This window comes from Equus asinus, chromosome 1 (assembly GCF_041296235.1).
Source record: "Equus asinus isolate D_3611 breed Donkey chromosome 1, EquAss-T2T_v2, whole genome shotgun sequence".
Lineage (NCBI taxonomy): Eukaryota > Metazoa > Chordata > Mammalia > Perissodactyla > Equidae > Equus > Equus asinus.
The window spans coordinates 170,246,502-170,266,812 of NC_091790.1; the positions used below are offsets into that span (position 1 = coordinate 170,246,502).

Sequence of the window (20,311 nt, forward strand, 5' to 3'; positions counted from 1 at the left end):
AACTGATATTGAGCTACACAGCAGTAAGTAAGGATGAAGAAAAACAGTGGATTTTGTTGGTGTGAAGCCTGTAGTCCCAATGTTCAAACAGTAAAGCAATAATAAAAATCAACTTCAGACATATGCCATTTTCATTGATCTTAACTTTCTTTAAAAAATTTATGGAGAGTGGGAAAATAAAGGAAAGAAAATATAAGGAAATAATTGGGTAAAAACAGAATCTTGATTCCTTGAAGCCTAAAGAGCAGAAAGAACCTATCCAGCTTCTCTTTTATACCTTGGCTAGCATATTACCTTAGGGCCCATTAGGATGTGTTAAACTACAGAAGTATGTTAAGCTCCTAGAAAAGGCACTGTAAGTGAAAATAGTATAATCTAAAGTTGATTTTTTTTCAGAAAAAGAATGCAATAAAGAGAGGTTACATTTTTAACCAAGAGCTTAATGTCTTAACATTTTCTTTCTTTATTTTTTAAGATTTTATTTTTCCTTTTTCTCACCAAAGCCCCCTGGTACATAGTTGTATATTTTTAGTTGTGGGTCCTTCTAGTTGTGGCATGTGGGACACCGCCTCAGCATGGCCTGACGAGAGGTGCCATGTCCACGCCCAGGATCCAAACTGGCGAAACCCTGGGCTGCTGAAGTGGAGTACGTGAACTTAACCGCTTGGCCATGGGGCCAGCCCCTTCCTTAGAGTTTTGAAATTTATCAAACTACAATATTGGGAGAAATAAAACAAATCTCCCCAAAACAACTGTAGACTTGTTTGTCAATTTTTGCTTTATATATATTGAAGCTATATTATTAGGCACATACAAATGAAACTGTTATATTCTCCTATTAAATCACACATCTTATCATTAAGAAAAATCTCCTTTCTCTCTAGAAATGATATTTATTGTAAAGTCTTATGCTTTGGATATGTCTCTCATAAGCAGCATCAATTGGATTTTTAAATCCAGTCTGACAATCTGTCTTTTAACTACAGTATTTAGATCTTTTAATGTGATTTACTGACATATTTTGATTTATATCTAGTATCTTACTTTGTGCATTTTCTATCTGCTCTACCTGTACTATGTTTCTTTTCTCCTCCTCCTTGCTTTCTTTAGAATCACCCTAGGAACTTTAAAATCACTCAGAGATTCTGATTTAATTGGTATAGGATGGAGTCTAGGCATTAAGATTTTTAAAATCTCCTCAAGTGAATGTATTGTATAGCCAAGGGTGAGAACAGGTTTTAGATTTTTTTAAAAATTTTAATAATCTCATGTTTTTTCATTTTACTAATTTTAATATTTTACAGTTTCTATTCTCTTAGAAAAACATATACTCAACTACTGAATAACCTTAGCCTTTTCCCAGACCATACAAATACTTGAGAACATTTAAATTCTATTAACCACACAACTTAACATTAGTCTTTTGGTGTATTCTGTTTTATTAATGTTTGTCTACATTTTTACTAACAGCTATTTTTTGGCTCTTCAGTTCCTTCTTTTACCTCAGACTTTCCATCTGGGATCATTTTCCTTTTGCCTGAAATATATCTTCAGAATTTCTTTTAGTAAGGGTTTGCTTTCCAATTCTTTCCTCTCCGCCTGCAACTCCAATAAGAAGTCAGACCTTCTCATTTTATCTGCCATGTCGTTAACCATTTTAATTTAATTCTTTGTTTATTCTATTTTCTTGTCTGTATGTGGCATTCTGGATAATTTCATTTAATATGTCTCACCCAGTGTAATAATTTCCTCTTCAATTCATGCCATACAGTGAGTTATTTATTTTAATTATTTTATTTTTCACTTCTAGAAGTTCTTTTTTTTAATTTTGGCTTTCCAAATGGTTAATAAATCAAAGTTTCTAGTCCTGGCAGAAATTTTCAAGCAACTCTTTTCTCTCTAAGAAATAGTTTATTTTATAAACTGGGACTCATAATTCTACTATCTGAGGCCTTTATAGATCTGTTCTTGCTGTCTGCTGGCTTTAGATCATGGTATCTTTTTTCCATACATACTTGGTAATTATTTTTTACTGTGAGCTGTTTATTTTTCTTGAAAAATTATTTATGAAGACTCTTTGAGCCTAAGTATTCATTTTTGCTTCTGTCAGGCAACCTGGGATACCACCAGTGTAGGACCACTTTTAACTAAATGAATTCAGGGTTTGAAGTTTTTTGGACCACTCTGGTGATGTGAATTTGGACTATGAGGTTATGCTTGGGATGTCCTGTAATTTCAACTTGTCAGGGTCTGTCACGTTCTAGGTGAATGGGGTAGATTTATTCTGGTTCATCCTTAAAGTGAGAAGGTAATTCTTTGGATCTTCAACTCTGTCAGTGGAGTATAAAACCAAAGTCCAGATTTGCCAGTTTAGACAAAAGCTCTCAAGGCAAAGAAGCTTTGTGCTCTGCCTACCTTTCTAGGTTCCTGCCAGTATTTGCAGTTTGGCCTTATCCGCTCTTTGGTGTTTTTAAGAATATTTACCCAACTTTAAAAAAAAAAGGCTTTCAAGTTTGAGAGATGAGTTGGAATATTGTGCTAGCCATATTCTAGTTTAACTTTTAAAAATTATTTTATTGAGGTCACATTGGCTTATAACATGGTGTAAGTTTCAGGTGTACATTATTATATTTCAGTTTCTGTGTAGACTGCATTGTGTTCACCACCAACAGTCTAGTTTACATATGGGCCCCTTTAGCCCTCCTCCTCTGGTAATCACAAATCTCCTTATTCGTGTTTGTTTGTTTATCTTTCACATATGAGTGAAATCATATGGTATTTGTCTTTCTCTGTCTGACTTATTTCACTTAGCATAATACCCTCAAGGTCCATCCATGTTGTTGCAAATGGCAATGATGTTGCCTTTTTTATGGCAGAGTAGTATTCCATTGTTCTTTTAAAGTAGAATATATAAACAGATAAAATTAACTTAGTCTAAGTGGTCAGCATAAAATGAGTTTGTGACAACAGATCCAAAAGTTATGAAAGGATATTTAAAAACAGAAGCAGTGTTTCATTATTGTTCACTGATATGAAAGTATTGTATTATGTGAATACATTAGCTGTGCTAAGGGCAAAAATTGGCTCTGAATAATCTATTAAATGACTTTGAAGTTTCTTCAACAAAAAAGGCCAGGGAGCTAATCTTAAATGATCTTAACTGAGAGACTTTACTAATACATTAATATGTGCAATATATATAACATCAGAAGGAACTTAATGTTAGAATCAATTCTTCATTAAATTATTAAAAAATTAAAAACTACAGAGTAGTGCTAGCACTACTACTAAATAATAAGGATCTAGCAGTGAATCTAATAATTATAATAATTTCAAAGTAGTGATGAGTAAATAATATTCTGAGATATGTACAGTAACTACAATATGATACCTAAATATCTCTGCTTTCTATAAGTGACAAAGTCATAGATACTGAATTTCGCTGCCTACATTTGTAAGAGAAGGATATGTTAAATTTTAATTAGAAGTAAGTGAAAATAAAGACTAATTTTTTCTCATTCAAGTTCATGGACCCCTGAATTCTATTTATGGGCCTCCTAAAGGGACAAGGTCTAATGAACTAAACCAGCACAGGTTCATTTCACTTAGATAAAAGCGATCAAGTGGAAAGAAAATGATTTTGAAGGAATGGAGCACTTCCTTTCTAGGAAACCCATGGTGATCATAGGCTAAATTTGTAGCTCACTTCTAACAAGTATATAGGAATTCTCAGTAGGTATTGTTTACATTAACCACACCGCTGGTTCATATTATTCTTCATACATTTTGTTTTCCTCACTCACAATATTTTTCATATTTTAAAAATTGTATCTGTTTTTTTAAGGCACTTATATCCTTTTTGGAATATGGGCATTCTAGATATTTTCTACAAACAAAATTGTTAAAATACTGAATATAGATATGACTAAAATGACACTGAATTACCAGTTTTCTCAAGAACTACTTTCACATCAAGATGATTTTTACTGGTAAAGACTAAATCCTGACACCAATATTTGAAGCACCAATACTTCAAAATTCAACAACAAACATTACTACTTATGCAAATTCTCATCGTATATATTTACTTGGAGGAAAAGCCCCTTTTATTTGCAAGGTAAATGGTGATTAATGTGGTGGTTAGATATCTGGAATTAAAAAAATTGGTCTAAGCAAAGTAAGAATAAATCATTTAACAAAAGAAATAATTAAATAGTATAATAGAATCTTGACCTTTTTCTGAATAATACCAACTGAACTACTCTTCCTCAGTAAAGCTGAAGGATCTGGAAATTCCAGTATCTTGGCATCCAAACCGTATTTCAGAGGACCTTTCACTCACAAAATACAAAAACAAAACAAGCAATACAAAATCTTTGTCAGGTCATGTGTTCTAATTTTTGATGTGGAAATATAAGGGCTATCAACCTGAAAGTTCAAGTTATAAAATCAGAAATATAGATTAGATTTTGGAAGGCAATTTATAAAAGTTTATAATAAATAGCTATACTCAAATATATAGTTAAGGCTGTTTAGTTTAGGAGTTATTTTAATTTAAAATTATTTATCTAAACAGTATTTCAATTCTTTTACAAAAACTCCAAGTACTTTTAGTATCATTTTTAAGAACAGATTTAAATGTATACATATCTATAATTTGACAAACCTTTTTTGAATACCTATTGTTAACTGTCTGCCTCTGTTTATCAGATATCGAGTTTATGAGGTATCAAGAGAGTCCTGACACCAAAGGAATTCAGTACAGTGAAGAAGACGCACATGCAAATAAATAACGTGAAACAAAGCAATGACTGCACAGTAGAGCAGTGTGTAAAATGTTACACGAATAGAAGAAGACTGGTGGACAAGAAGGGAAACCCACAGCTGAGACCTGCCAGGATAAGCAGGCTTTTCCCAGGAGAAAATGGGGAGGGGAGAGTGGAGAATAAAGGGGTGGATTGTTGAGGTGGGTGACTGTCATTCCAGTCAGAAAGCACAGTAAGTGTAAAGGTGTTTCCAAATAGTGTGGACTTTCCATAGAATCTCTGAAACTCATAAAGTGCCTTTTGAAATGTTATCCAGTCACTGATTTCACTGTATTGTAGTTCTTTTTTTAAGTCAACAGTGACACTTTGTTGTTTCTTCTGCCCTTAACATTGTTTTAAAACTCACTTTGAAATTTAAAAACAAACCAAAAAGTGAGCCTCTAATCACATTTCCTAGAAAACAGAGAAGAAAATATTATCTGAAATGGCTCTTTCATTGACTTATCCATGACTTGTAATCCAGTTCCACTACCATGAATAAGCACCTATATGTATATGGCAGTATTTTTCAAACTGACTTTCTTTTTTTTTTTTTAAAGATTGGCTCTGAGCTAACATCTATTGCCAATCTTTTTTTTCTTCTCCCCAACTCCCCCAGTACATAGTTGTATATTCTATTTGTAGGTCCTTCTAGTTCTGCTATGTGGGAAGCTGCCTCAGCATGGCTTGATGAGTCATGCTAGGTCCGCACCCAGGATCCAAACTGGCAAAACCCTGGGCCGCAGAAGAAGAGCGTGTGAACTTAACAACTCAGCTACGGGGCCAGCCCGACTTACCTGTTTTGATAGAACAATAACAATGTAATTTCCCCCCCAAAATAGAAAACAGTTATTAAAATGGGAATAATAGTAGCACCTTCCTCAGAGTGTTGTATAAAGATTAAACGAGTTAACTACACATCATAAATGGGGACATGGAGTAAAGAAATAATAATTATCAAAAATTTAGTATAGTAAAAATGCTCTGGAGACAGAAAACAGAACTCTATCTTTACTTATGCTTTACTACCAAGTCATCTTAGAAGTTTTACTTATCCTTCTTGTGTATCAGTTCCCTCATCTAAAAATGAAAAAGTTGGAGTAGATGACCTCCAAAGGCCATTTTAATTATAAAATTTTAGATCAGTTCTTGACAGAATAAAGTATCACTCTCTTACCCAATTCAAACCTGTTTATATCAAATTCCAGCTGAAAATAATAAAATGAACAAAAATTAAGACATTAGGAAAAAGGTTACTACCCAGTGAATTTTCTCAAGGGCCAAACTTCATGAAAATCTATGCTGTCAGATTGTTAATATATATCTAAGCAGCAAAGCTCTAAGGGACACCTTTTAAAATGTGCCATATATAGGATAAAAACTGGTGTAATTATGGCACTGTCAGATCCAATGATAGTGAGTCAGTCTTTCACTGTCTCAACCTAGAGGCAGAATAGAAAGCACTGTCACTTAGGATGTGAGGGTCTCTGCATGAGGCTAGCAGTAGTTCTTAATCTTTTTGGGTAACAGACTTCTTTGAGTATCTGATGAAATCTATGGGTTTTTTTCCCCCCCAGAAAACAATGCACATATATGACACAAATCACATTTTGATACAGTTTTGGGTGGTTCACAGACTCTGCTTGGATCATCTGAGTTTCCAAGCATAGGCAGTGATGATGAAGACAAGGGTTTATAGAACCATTGTCCTGGTCTGGTACAGTTTAGTTGTAAGGAACAGAAAACAGCTGAAGTAAAAGGCAGATTTATTTTAAATATGAAAAGATATCTCATGGAATTCAATTTTAAGAAGCACAGTTGGTCTTCATCGGAACAGAAATTAACATCAAATTCAACCAAAATAGACAATTTACCACGATCAAGCATATTCAATAGGAATGTGGTATAGGCACTGTAACTTCATTAAACAGTTTAATAAAATTTGTGGTCTACGGCAGCACTATTTATGTTCTCTGGAGACTGCTCTGGGGCATTTGAACACATTTTCTAAAGGTGCAGTAGGCTGTATGTAAGCCTTATATTTGAAAGCAATTTTTTTTTAAAGATTTTATTTTTCCTTTTCTCCCCAAAGCCCCCGAGTATGTAGTTGCATATTTTTTTTTTAGTTGTGGGTCCTTCTAGATGTGGTGTGTGGGTTGCTGCCCCAGCATGGCTTGATGAGTGGTGCCATGTCGGCACCCAGGATCCGAATTGGTGAAACCCCGGGCTGCCGAAGTGGAGCGCACAAACCCAACCACTGGGCCACGGAGCTGGCCCCTCGAAAGCAATTTTTTGACATGCAAAATGTGATTCTGAAAGACTGAGCAATAAAAAAAAACCCTGTCATTATGTCTTATGAGAAACAAAAAAGGAATAGCTGAATTTACTAATGTTGGTAAGGCAAATATTTGGAAAAATTATTGTTCTAATAAGGAAAATTTATATAACAAGCCAAGAGGTTGATTAGTCAGGAAGCAAATGACTTTCTGAAGGACAACTAATTGAAATACTGTTAGACTGGGTTCTATTTTCAGCATATCTGCACTACCTCCCTTCATTTACATTCTGTCAAGTGATAAAACACACTGATTAGAAAACAGTTTGGCTAAAAGTTTACGCTTCCTCTACATTTTAACCTCTTTGAAACGTTCATTTACGTTCCTCAGTAAATTTTCATTTTGTTTCTTTAGAAAAATTTATGCAGAGAATCTTAGAATTGTATTATGTGAAAACATTTTTAAAACTTAAGAATTCATAGTCTTCTTTCTAACTTCATTTGACAGTTTTTCCTTTTTTACACAATAGAAAGTATTAAGAAAAAACCTTATTATATGTAAAAATGTATAGGCTTTCAAATGATAACTTTCTATTTAAATTTCCTATGCTGTTTTTTACCCAATATTGTCTTTGTTCTCTTTTCCAAAACAAGATCATATTTCAAAATCATATTTCTTAACTCTCTCCCCCTCAATTCCCAACCTGCTGGTTAAGTAGTTTAGTAAGGAAATACAGGATTTTATTTCCTACATAATTTTGTCTGGCATGCTGCCAGTGTCAACAACAGCATCTTGAACTTCTCTATTAAGAGGGATCTGTAAACTCTAAGTAAAATTTTTTGCTTGTTACATAAGAAAACCTGGCAATATTTACTCAAGTGTGTACTTTACAACAGTGGTTTTATTTTCTGCTTTTTCTCTCCAAATCCCCCCAGTACATAGCTGTATATTCTTTAGTTGTGGGGCCTACCAGTTGTGGCATGTGGGATGCCGCCTCAACATGGCCTGACAAGCGGTGCCATGTCCGCCTAGGATCCGAAGCAGTGAAATCCTGTGAAACCCCGGGCCACTGAAGCGGAGTGCGCGAACTTAACCACTCAGCCACCGGGCCCCTACAACAGTGTTTTTTTCAAAGTGCTCTCTATAGAACTGTAGGTATTTTCTAGACTCCATTCAAGGGCTAACAAAGGCATATATGGGAGATATGTGGAAGCTACAACTTCTGTACCCTTTGACCAGACTATAAAATGTTTCCTCTGCGGGGCTGGCCCCGTGGTCGAGTGGTTAAGTTTGCGCGCTCCGCTGCAGGCGGCCCAGTGTTTCGTTGGTTCGAATCCTGGGCGCGGACATGGCACTGCTCATCGGACCACGCTGAGGCAGCGTCCCACATGCCACAACTAGAAGGACCCACAACAAAGAATATACAACTATGTACTGGGGGGTTTTGGGGAGAAAAAGGAAAAAAAAAAAAATGTTTCCTCTGAAGAAAACATTCTACGGTTAAAATGGTTGAAATCAATGATCTAAGCCTTATTTACTATCCCTGCTGGTTTGAAGCAGGGAAAGCGGAACAACAGATTTCCACCTCATATCTTTCTGAGGGAAAAAACAAGAAGAAAATGCATTTTTGAGAATATTTAATAGCACTGTCACTCCTTGAATTCATGATAGTCATATATATAAGAGAAATTATTCTAAAGCCAACTTTTAGGGCTGATAGATGACAAATAAGTGGGTAAAATTTATTACTAGATACCTTGGATCACATAATCATTAGTTCTATCTGTCCTCTTGTCTCAGTCATTTCTTCAAGGAATAGCAGAAAAAAATACTTAAAATAGGAAACTTCTGACTCTCATTGAAGGCTTATTTTCATTTATTTAGCCACTCCTTCTTAGCACTTTTCATATAATCCATTTCATTTCTATATGTATCACACATCTCTGAAATTCTGATTGCCAAACATTATTGGTTTTGATGGCAATGTCTAACAGCCAGACAACAGCTTCTCCTCCATATTTTGGTAGTAAAGAACAAAAAATATATTGCAGGGAGATTAAGTGTGGTGAGTAAAGGCTGCTTATGGACTAAATAATCTGCACTAAGTAGATAAGTCAAGCTTTAACAATGAAAAGACATGGAGTTAACGATTTATATCTGAAGGGACAGTTTTTCCCAAAGTGCATTTCATAAAATAGCCTTGCAAGATGCTTCTTTGTCAATAGGTCAATGAATGTGGGAAATATATTCTCTTTTTCAAGAGCTACAGGCATGTAACCATATAATAGCTCTATAATTAAGAAACTCAATTTAATTTTTTTAGTTCAATGTTTTCCCAAATTTATTTTGCTGACAAATTCCTTTTTCAATTATGTATTACCTATTTTACAGAACTTCTTTGGGAAACTTTGCTTCATGGGAAAGGCATGAGTATCTAGTTTCTAAGCAAAACATCTGAAGTAGAACTGAAAAGATAACCCAAAAATTCCATGTACAGAGACCGGAGAGGGGTATAAAGAATTAGGTGCAAAGATCTCAGCCATAGCTTCTCAGCCAATGCCCAGATTCCTGTTTTTTTTTTTTTTTTTTTTTTAGGAACATTAGCCCTGAGCTAACTACTGCCAATCCTCCTCTTTTTGCTGAGGAAGACTGGCCTTGGGCTAACATCCATGCCCATCTTCCTCTACTTTATACACGGAACGCCTACCACAGCATGGCTTTTGCTAAGCGGTGCCATGTCCACACCTGGGATCCGAACCGGAGAACCCCAGGCCACCAAGAAGCACAACATGTGAACTTAACCGCTGCGCCACCAGGCCGGCCCCAATCTTGCTTTTATTAACAACCTTCTTTGTGTGGCCATCATGGTGATCATTATAATCATATATCAGTGGCCACTACACTGGCAATGAAAAGTTCTTATGAGTAGGCACTATTATTCTCATTTTATAGATGAGGAGAATGAGGCTTAGAGAAGATAACACACTAAAGGTAATATAGCTAGTAAATGATTTCAGAAGGAATTAAAATTGATCTGACTCAGCAGCCTGAACTTTTAACAATTATGAAGTGGCAGTTTGGATATAACTTTACAGTTGTCCATGCATAAAACAAATGTGCTACGAAAAAATGTACTATGAATGTAGTTCTTCGTTTTGAAAATAAATTAACCATATGTATTAGTTTTCTATTGCTGTGTAACAAACTACCGTAAACAACTTTAAAACACCACCTAATTCTGTAGGTTAGAAGTCTAGGCAGGCTTGGCTGCTACTCTGCTTAGCATTTAATAAAGCTGAATTCAAGGTTTCAGCACACCTAGGCTCTTATTTTGGGGTTCTGTGAGGGGGCCAGAATCCACTTCTAGGCTCATTTAGGTTGTTGGCAGAATCCAATTCTGTGTATATGTAGGATTGAGATCCCTGTTTCCTTGCTGGCTGTCTGCTCAGCTTCTAAAAGCCACCTGTAATCCATGGCTCATGGCCCACTCCATTTTCAAAGCCAACAACAGCACTCTGAATCCTTCTCATGCTTCAAATCTCCCTGACATGCTCTTTTCCTCTCTTCTTCCGTTGCATTTGGAGAAGGTTCTCTGCTTTCAAGGGCTCATATGATTAGATTAGGCCCACTGAGATAATCTTCCTATCTTAAGGTCATTTGATTAGTAACCTTAATTATATCTGCAAAATCCCTACATAGCAGCACCTATATTACTATTTGACTGAATAAACAAGGGATGAAAGTTTGGGGAGCAAGGGGTGTGTGGGCATCTTTAGAATTCTGCCTACCCTACCATACTTTGAAAAAAACTCTTTACTTTATATTAGCCACTAATAATTTTAGAAGTTTATTAAGAATATTTGCTTCTGTGATTAGAGGGATAAGAAAGACTAATAGTTTTGTCTGTGTGTGTATATGTGTACACACTAGCTACTTAAAGATCAATTTGAACCCTATGTTGCTATTTTTCAAATGAAGGTGAGGACACTTGGTGTCTAAACTGGAAGTTCCTCATCTTTTTTGGTTTTTTGAGGAAGATTAGCCCTGAGCTAATATCTGCTGCCAATCCTCCACTTTTTGCTGAGGAAGACTGGCCCTGAACTAACATCCATGCCCATCTTCCTCCACTTTACATGTGGGATGCCTACCACAGCATGGCTTGCCAAGCAGTGCCATGTCTACACCCGGGATCCGAACCGGCGAACCCTGGGCCACTGAAGCAGAATGTACACACTTAACCGCTGAGCCACCGGGCAGCCCCAATGTTGCTATTTTTAAGCTATAAATATAAATAAGTATACAACTTAGAAAATTCAGTTAAAATGAATGCCCTCATTTTGATTACTGTTAAAAAATATAATATCTGAATTACAGACTTTTTAAGAAAGAAAATACAGTTTATTATCTTTAAGGATGTAAAGGAGTAAATACCAGCCTAACAATACTAGCCTCTGCATAACAATGTATTTTTTGTTAAAGGATAGTTTTAATGTATTTGAAAAACTTGTATTTGAAGTTAACTGATTTTGCATAACTGATAGAAAATATAATAAATATCTCATCTAAGGACAAAAAACTTCCAAAAAGAAAGCTATAAAACTAGTTATGAATATCTCAATAAATGTTCCTATACAGGAAAACTAAGCAATGTAAAAGTGTTTGCTGTCCCAACTTATTTAATATTTAATTCAATTGCAACCAATTATCTCCCAAAAAGATCCCTTTTGAACTGAGAGGAACAATGAAAGGGATGAGGGAAAATAAAAAATCAAACTAATTTCTAGAAATTGAAACAAAAAAATAATATTCAAAACTACAGAGTAAATAAAAACTGAATTAAGAACCAAAGAATGGAATACAGAACAGCTTCAGCTACATAAAAAAACTTATCTGATAAGTTAGATGCATTCCTTAAATCATATATAAAAATAAACCTCAGAACAAATGGTATTGAACCATACATACAGTCATGTGCATATAACGATGTTTTGGTCAACAACGGACCGCATATATGATGGTGGTCCCATGAGATTATATCATACAGGCTAGGTGTGTAGTAGGCTATAACATCTAGATTCGTGTTAAGTACTTTAGGGAGGAAGAAATTTTCCTTTACCCTTCTACATTCTTCTGGCTGGTCTAAGAAAAAAATTACCATGAGACAGATTAACAGGAGAAAAACAAGTTTACTAACATGTGTACATGGGGGAAAACCAAGTAATCTGCCAAAATGGCTGAAACTCTCACCTTAAATACCATCCTCAGCTTAAAAACAAAAGATGATGCTGGGGAGTGGGGAAGAGTCAGGGACTTCAAAAGGAAGAAAAGCAGTTCACAGGTAGGTAAAAAAAGCAATGTTTGGAAAACAAAGTGTTTAGCCACACCGAAACAGAACACAGAGGGGATCCCAACAGACAGGCTTTTCTAGATTCTTCCCTGTCTACTACCTAGTTTATGTTATGCTAAGGTGATAGCTCGCTGAGACAGGTTTTTATCTGAATTCTTTTAGGCAATTAAAGAAGAAGTAACAAGAAAATCTTTGAGCCTCTTGTTTCTTAAAAATAATCAGCCTAGGGGCCAGCCTGGTGACATAGTGGTTAAGTTCATGCACTCTGCTTTGGCAGTCCAAGGTTTGCAGGTTCAGATTCCAGGAGCGGACCTAGACATCGCTCTTCAAGCCACACGGTGGTGGTGTCCCACATCCAAAATAGAGGACTGGCACAGATGTTAGCTCAGGGACAATCTTCTTCATCAAAAAAAAAAATAATAATAATAATAATAATAATAATCAGCCTAAACCAATTCTCATGTTAAAGAGACACATGATGGGGTGGCAAATTTTGTTCCGCTTCAGTACACTGTATGATGTTCATACAATGACAGAATTGCCTAATGATGCATTTATCAGAATGTATCCCCATCGCTAAATGATGCACGACTGTAATCTGAACCCCAGGCAAGTCAGATCCAGAATTTGTGCTAAAGAAAAAAATAGCTGAAAATATCTAGTCTGAAGAAAAATAATCTTTTTCTTAAGCTTTGAAGCACTAAAATAAAATCATAAAGAAAAAAATCGATTATTTGAATAAAAATGTAAACAAACAATAAGTAAAGAAAGGTCAATAATAGTTTGCAGAAAATGTCATAACATTAGAAGAAATTTAAGTTAAAAGCAAAAAGTCAAGACTTGTACATATAAATGGAAAAATGATGTACAGAGATAATGAGGAAAATGCTAAAAGTAAACTAAAAGCCATTACCATTAACCCACATTAGTAATCACAAAAACTAATACAAACAAATATACACCTAAAGTTACAAATTGCAAAAATTATAAAAATATTTTGTACTTACTGAGGTCAAAGTAAAGTTCATATACACAATTGTCACACTAATGACAATGAAAAATGATAAAATTCCAGAGCCATGCTGGTCTATATGGTGTCTTTGTGATTTAGAGAAAAGGTACCCCCTTCAAATAAAAAAAGTATTAAGCAGTATATAACTGCACAAACTAAACAACTGAATGCAGTGGCCCAGCCTGGTTCTGCCCAGAGAGGCTTTTCAGAGCCCATGAGAAGCAGACTGGCTGTGCAAATATGTGGGTCACACATATCCCAAACCCTGAAGTGCACACACTACTAGCAACCTATTACAACCCCTACAGTACCTCCAATGAGATGAGCTTGTCAGTGTCAGAGTGAGAAGTGAGCCAACACTGGGCCTCCAAGAGCAGCAAGTGTGAGAGGGAGGTGACCCCTGGGACGCCCAGAAAGGCTGAGATAGAACAGGCAATGTTGTGAGTGTGTGGGTTTTGTTTTACTAATGATGGTGTTCTCTTTTGCTGCTCCAAGCTAGGCCAGAAGGCAAGACGACTATCCATACATCTATTCTCATTTAAGTGTATATATGCCTACCATGTGAATGGCTCCTCCTTGAATGTGGTGAGCTTTTATGGTGCACAACCTGAATACTATTTGTGGTAACCTTTTATAATTCCTTTTGTAAAACAAAATAGAAATATTTAGCAAGAGCACTGAAATATTCATACCTTTTAAATTGTAATGTCACTATAAGTTTTATCTTAAGCTCAACATGACAGAAGATATCAAACAGGAACTTGATGAATTATTATACAACTATTAAATTCAAAGACCACAGAAGACATGTATGTTTACCTGCCGGTGAAAATAGAATAGCATACACACTTTGAAAGCAGCAATGTAAAAATGCACATGCAAATGGAAGGCAATAGTAATTTTGAGATGTAAAATCATTAAAGAATTATTTTTTAATTGAAGTAACACTGGTTTATAACATAAATTTCAGGTGTACATCACTATATGTCAAATTCTGTATAGACTACATCATGTTCACCACCAAAAGTCTAGTTGCCATCTATGTTTTTTAAGAAATAATGTTTTTCAAATATGTATATTGACTTTTAAAATAAAAAAGTCTGAAGAAAAGTTCCCATTCTTAAATTTTTAAATATCCCAACTGTAATACTTCTTACATTATTTGTTTAAAAATCCTTTTTCCAGGGGCTGGCCAGGTGGCACAGTGGTTAAGTTTACCAGTTCCGCTTTGGCAGCCTGGGGTTCGCTGGTTCAGATACCAGGTGCGGACATGGCACCGCTTGGCAAGCCATGCTGTGGTAGGCGTACCACATATAAAGTGGGAAGATGGGCACAGATGTTAGCTCTGGGCCAGTCTTCCTCAACAAAAAGAGGAGAATTGGCAGCAGATGTTAGCTCAGGGCTAATCTTCCTCAAAAAGAAAAGAATGTGCTTGATGGATTAGTAAAAAGTATTAAAAAAATAAATCCTTTTTCCAGTTATAGCAGAGATAAATTTATGATGAGTTAATAATCATGAATTTCAAATTAATGAGGTTTTACTATATGTCAGTGATTTACTTATGAAAGCTCATACTTAATGAAACATTCATAAGTATTTTCTTTGAGTTTTAACAAATAAGACTATTTGTAAAGTGTAGCCACTACACTGTTCCTAAAAGTGGGGAATATATAAAATCATCCGTTGGTATGGGAAGCCAATATCAGAACTTCTATTTGTCTGTGATTTTCATTTCTACAATAAGAAATTAAGCTTTATTGGTACACTAATTGACAGACACCCTGTGACAGTTAATTTTACATGTTAACTTGACTAGGTCACAGTAGCCAGATATTTGGTCAAACACCAGTCTAGGTATGTCACTGTGAAGGTATTTTTTTTAGATGAGATTAATATTTAAATCAGTAGACTCTGAGTAAAGCAGATTACCCTCTATAATGTGAGTGGGCCTCATCCAATCATTGGAGGCCTTAACAGAAAAAGACTGAGGTCACCTGAGGAAGAGGGAATACTGCCTCCAGACTGCCGTTAGACTCAAGCTGCTACATCACCTCTTGCCTGGGTCTCTAGCCTACTGTCCTGCCCTGCAGATTTTCCACCTGCCAGCCCACACAATCATGTGGGCCAATTCCTTAAAATAGATCTCTCTCTCTACACACACACCCACACACCCTACTGGTACTGTTCTTCTGGAGAACTCTGACTAATACACACCCCCACAGAATCTCTTGTGTCTGGTGGTCAAGCTCCCCATTGTTGTGTAGGGTTAGCTGAGGGATGAAAGGAAGTTCCAAAACACAGAGAAATAACAGTGGCATATCACTACTATTTGTTTCCCAGCACACACAACATATTGAGTTTCCTTGCTCCCAGGTTAAGTGAATAGATAGACTGAATTATTGGTTTTAATTAAACTAAGACTCATGAAAGAGTAGCTTATCAAGATTCCCGGCAAAGAAACTCAAGATTGAAGATAATCTAAAAATGGAAATGCAAAGAAACTACAAAAAAAACCCCACAGACCTGACATTTCTTTTCTTAGTAAAAACATTTTTTAGCTACACTGAAACAAAAAATGACTAAATCAGATAGGGCAAGTTGGAAAAAATTCAAAATTATAAAGAACGTCAAGCTGAAATGCAGATTTATACTCACTCATGACCTTGTCCTAAGTGACTGTCTTGAGATATCATATAACAACACAGGGAAGTTATAATATTTTAAAATACTGTTTATTTCAACTTTCTCATCTGTTATTATTTATGACATAAACAACTTGTTGGCAACCTGCAGTTCAGTATTTTTTAACAACCTGCAATTCTGTGGTAGGGCATGATTCTTTAAGGGCAGGCATCTAGTGCTTGAGTGAGAATGTATTTTATATGTAATGGAAATCTCTAGAGTTAATATAGACTTACCTGTCTTTAAAAAACGAGTTAACATTATCTTTTCTTGAATAGGGGTATTCATGATCATTAATAATTTTTCTAGATGTATATGACTCTACTCCTACAATAAATATGCCTGTTTCTGGAATTATTTGTTGTTTTTCTCTAAGATAACAGGTCTTTTCTCTCACTGTCACATTTTGTGATTATGTATCTGACCTTTCGTCTGTCTTCTTACTTAAGGTTTCTAATTTGTTATGCTTTGAAAAATTCTCCCTTTCCCTTTCTTCCTCCTATTAATTTTTTTGTATGATGGCCCTAGTTCCATAGCAATAACTACTCCTCTTTATTCAGGGTGATTAAGTACAAGTCGGCTGAAAGTGGATATATCATCTTATATTAAGTAGGGTGAGAAGCCAAATAGTAGATAAAGGTATTAGATTACCAATGTTTTCTGAAGATATAAAGTCCCCCCCCCACCCCTCCCCGACTGCCTTTTTAAAACCTTTTCTTAGTCTACTTCTAACATTTTAATCCTTTGTTTTTCTCCTTGGTTATCATCCATAATCTGTTGCATTTATGGCTGCATCCTACTCTAAATAATTTGGACCAACATCACCTTACGCAATGGTAGACAGAACTGAAAAGATATTCTAAGGATACAAAGAAAACAGAGTACTATTAATTTTCCTAGTTCTAACCTAAATTAAGTCATCTCTATGTTCTAAAGCCAGTTAACTTAATCATGAGATTGGCACTATTGGGGATTTGGGTTAAAATTAATTCTACAGTGCCTTCTGACAGAGAATTCGTTCACTGATTGATTTACTGGGTTCCTTTATATGCAAGGTTACTGTGTTAGGCCCCAGAATTACAGCAGAGAATAATACGGTTCCAACATCTGTCCTCAGGGAGGTTTACGCACTAGTACAATGGTTTGCAAAATTATAATGGTTAAGAAGATTATAATGCCCCTTGGGCAGTTACTAAGTGAATAACAACGCTTTTAAAATTCTCTAACCTTTTCATAAGTTCTCAGCTACTATTAAGGCCTAAAAAAACCCTGTCTTTTAGACAAAGTGTTAGTCTATTGTGATTTTAGGATAGAGTAGATTAATTTACTTTCAAACATACAGACTTTCCCAGGTTTTCAAAATTGTTTCTACCGCTGAGGATAGGTATTCAATCTAGAGTTAATCCATAACAGTATAGAGATCTTGGGAGGAATAGGCTTTTCCTCCTAGATGGTTCTTAAAGCAAATAAACGTTGCCTAAAGGCTTAGAGATTGAGTAAGGCAGACAGACAGCGTCATTCTGAAATACTTGACTATTCTACATTCATATTTATAGCTTAAAAGTTCTGTGCTGTGACCTCTATCACTGCTGGCTTAGATAAAAATTAACACAGGTAACAATATTTCTTTGAAGCCTAAAAATCACTGCTTTGGAAACCTGAGGTAGGAAAGAATCTAGCTAGCTAAGGTTCTTCAACAACTTACATATTTCAACGAAGGCTTCTGCCTGAGGTTCACATTTCATCTCTGGTCAAATGTTTAAGGCCACGCTCTTAATTTTAAAATATTCTCCAGAAGTAAAGCAATTTCCCTTAAACTTTCTATATTAGATTATTCAACTGTTTCCATATTTTTTTCTTTCATTTATTCAAATATATACTGGGTACTTACTAGGTGTTGATGATAGTGTTAAACAAGATAAAGTTATTGTCCTTAAATTTACACAGCAGGAATATAGTTTAGGCAACTGCTATATAAATAAATGTCATGTATTATTTTCAAGGCTTTCTGTAAGTAGAGCTGAACTGAGGGAGAATTGGAAACATACACAATATAATAAATATATAGCACTACATGAGGAATACCACTTCAAAAAAATCATAAATAATATATGATTTGAGAATTGAAGTATCTATGTACTCTTCCATATACAGTTACCCAATATGATGAATTTGGCTGTTATCAGTATAATAAGAATAAACTTAGAATTAATGTGTTAATAAATTTGGCACAGAGGAACATTTCAGAATTCTGTGCAACACTGCAACTCATCTAAAGAAGATAGTTCTGACTTTGGCAGATCCACAGGTAGGTAGTCTCCTTAAGCCAAGGAGAGAGCCAGAGAAGGAAGGGAATGACCTCCAGGAGCCAGTCGTCAGTGGCTGCAACAGGTGCTGCCTGGTGAAACCGAAGAGGTCAGGGAGGGAGTAGGCTGAAACCCAAGAAGGCTGTTTATTGATTATAGAGTTTCAGCTCCCACTGCATCTCTTTAAATAGCAGCTTCCCTATAAGCTTCATGGTGAAGGTTTAGAAAGGCAAAAGACTCTAACCCTGTTCTTCACCACAGGTCTCAAACTACAGACCTTGTCCAGGCCTGAGTACTAGATCTCAGAAGAGTTTTATATTTCCTTTCTTTGTTTTACTTAATTAACAGCAGTCTTCAAATTTATCCATACTTTTCTTGTTTTTTTTCCCCCTTTACTATGCTTTATACAATGTTACAACTATACTTTCTGAAAAGAATGAGAGTGTAAGCTAAATAGGGAAACTTAACACCAGAGGAAGGGATTTAAAAACTGGGGTTCATGCTTCCCTTTAACATATGCCATTGTTAATTATGCCATTTACTGCACTGTCCACTATTTCATACTAATAACTGGAAAATTAAAATAATGCCAGTGATAAGGAGCTTAGTTGTCACTTACTACAATTGAGACAAAGATAAAATTCATTTAGCTGCTTAAAGCGGTGGATTTTCAACCTCTCAATTTCATATTCACTGAATATGTAATTGAGAAGTTAAAATTAAAATTAAACTGTGTACTTGTTTTTTTTTGGTGAGGAAGATTGGCCCTGAGCTAACATCTGTGCCAATCTTCCTCTATTTTTTTGGATATAGGATGCTGCCACAGGATGGCCTGATGAGCAGTGCATAGGTCTGCATCTGGGACCCTAACCCATGAACCCCAGGCCACTGAAGCAGAGTGCATGAACCCAACCACTACACCACTGGGCCAGCCCCACATTAATCTCCCTTAGTAACATACTATGTTTTTGAAAATCTTACCTTTCTTTTTCTATTTTCCTTGTTACCTAGCACAGAGAGCTAGAAATATAGTAGCACTCAGCAAATATTTTTTGAATGACTGAAAATATACCAACCTATGTGTTCTGGTGGCTGGGGTTACTTGATACTTCACGCCCTTGGTTACTAGTTTTTCTGCCTTTCAATTATAGATTTTCAGACTGAATATCTGTTTTCAATTTCAATAGTCACCACCTTTTCTGTTTGCTTGCTCTTCTAAGCCATGAAAAAAAAATGTATACAGTTTTTACTGCTAGGGAGAACTGAAGTCATCTGATAGGTCATGATATCCATTTACTCATATATCTCTTTTGCCTCCTCTCTAAATGTAACTTACTTTTCTTACTGTACATTTCTAACTGAGTTATGGTTATATTACAGCTTTTGCATTTTTATAGGTAGGGTCATCACATAGTTTACAATCTAAATTAGGACCCTTCTAAAAATAAAACAAAGCACGATTAACAAACATAAACCAGCACTCTACAAGACAAACCAGGGAACATGGTCACTCTGTTTGTAGGCAGTGTAACAAAAATTATAGTACAAATTGATGGTTAAGCATTCCACCAGTTAAAATTTGTTTTCTAATAACTCAGTATGATTCTTCACTGTCCAGCTTAGAAGTATCCCACTATGTTCAATATACTCTAGCGTGAAATGTACTTTATTTTATTTGAAATATCTGAAAATTGGTATTATATGTATGGCATAAATAGTAAAAAAACTTCTCATACTACTATCCTTAACCATGACAGTTATCACAGCAATATTTTGACACTTTCATATCAAAATGCTGTGATGAAGAATGAGTTATCAAAATGCAAGTGATTTAAGAAAAAAAAAGGCAATAAAAACATAAGTATCATCACTCTCCAACACTC

At 35.4% G+C, this 20,311-nt stretch overlaps 1 protein-coding gene and 1 long non-coding RNA gene across 2 annotated transcripts in view; one reads left to right on the forward strand and one right to left on the reverse strand.

Moving 5' to 3' along the window:
• LOC123282857 (uncharacterized) overlaps positions 1-20,311 on the forward strand; it is a 65,601-nt gene that overhangs the window by 28,164 nt on the left and 17,126 nt on the right. The gene's annotated exons all lie outside the window — the stretch shown is intronic.
• Positions 1-20,311, reverse strand: part of SAMTOR (S-adenosylmethionine sensor upstream of mTORC1) — a 71,413-nt gene that overhangs the window by 13,553 nt on the left and 37,549 nt on the right. The gene's annotated exons all lie outside the window — the stretch shown is intronic.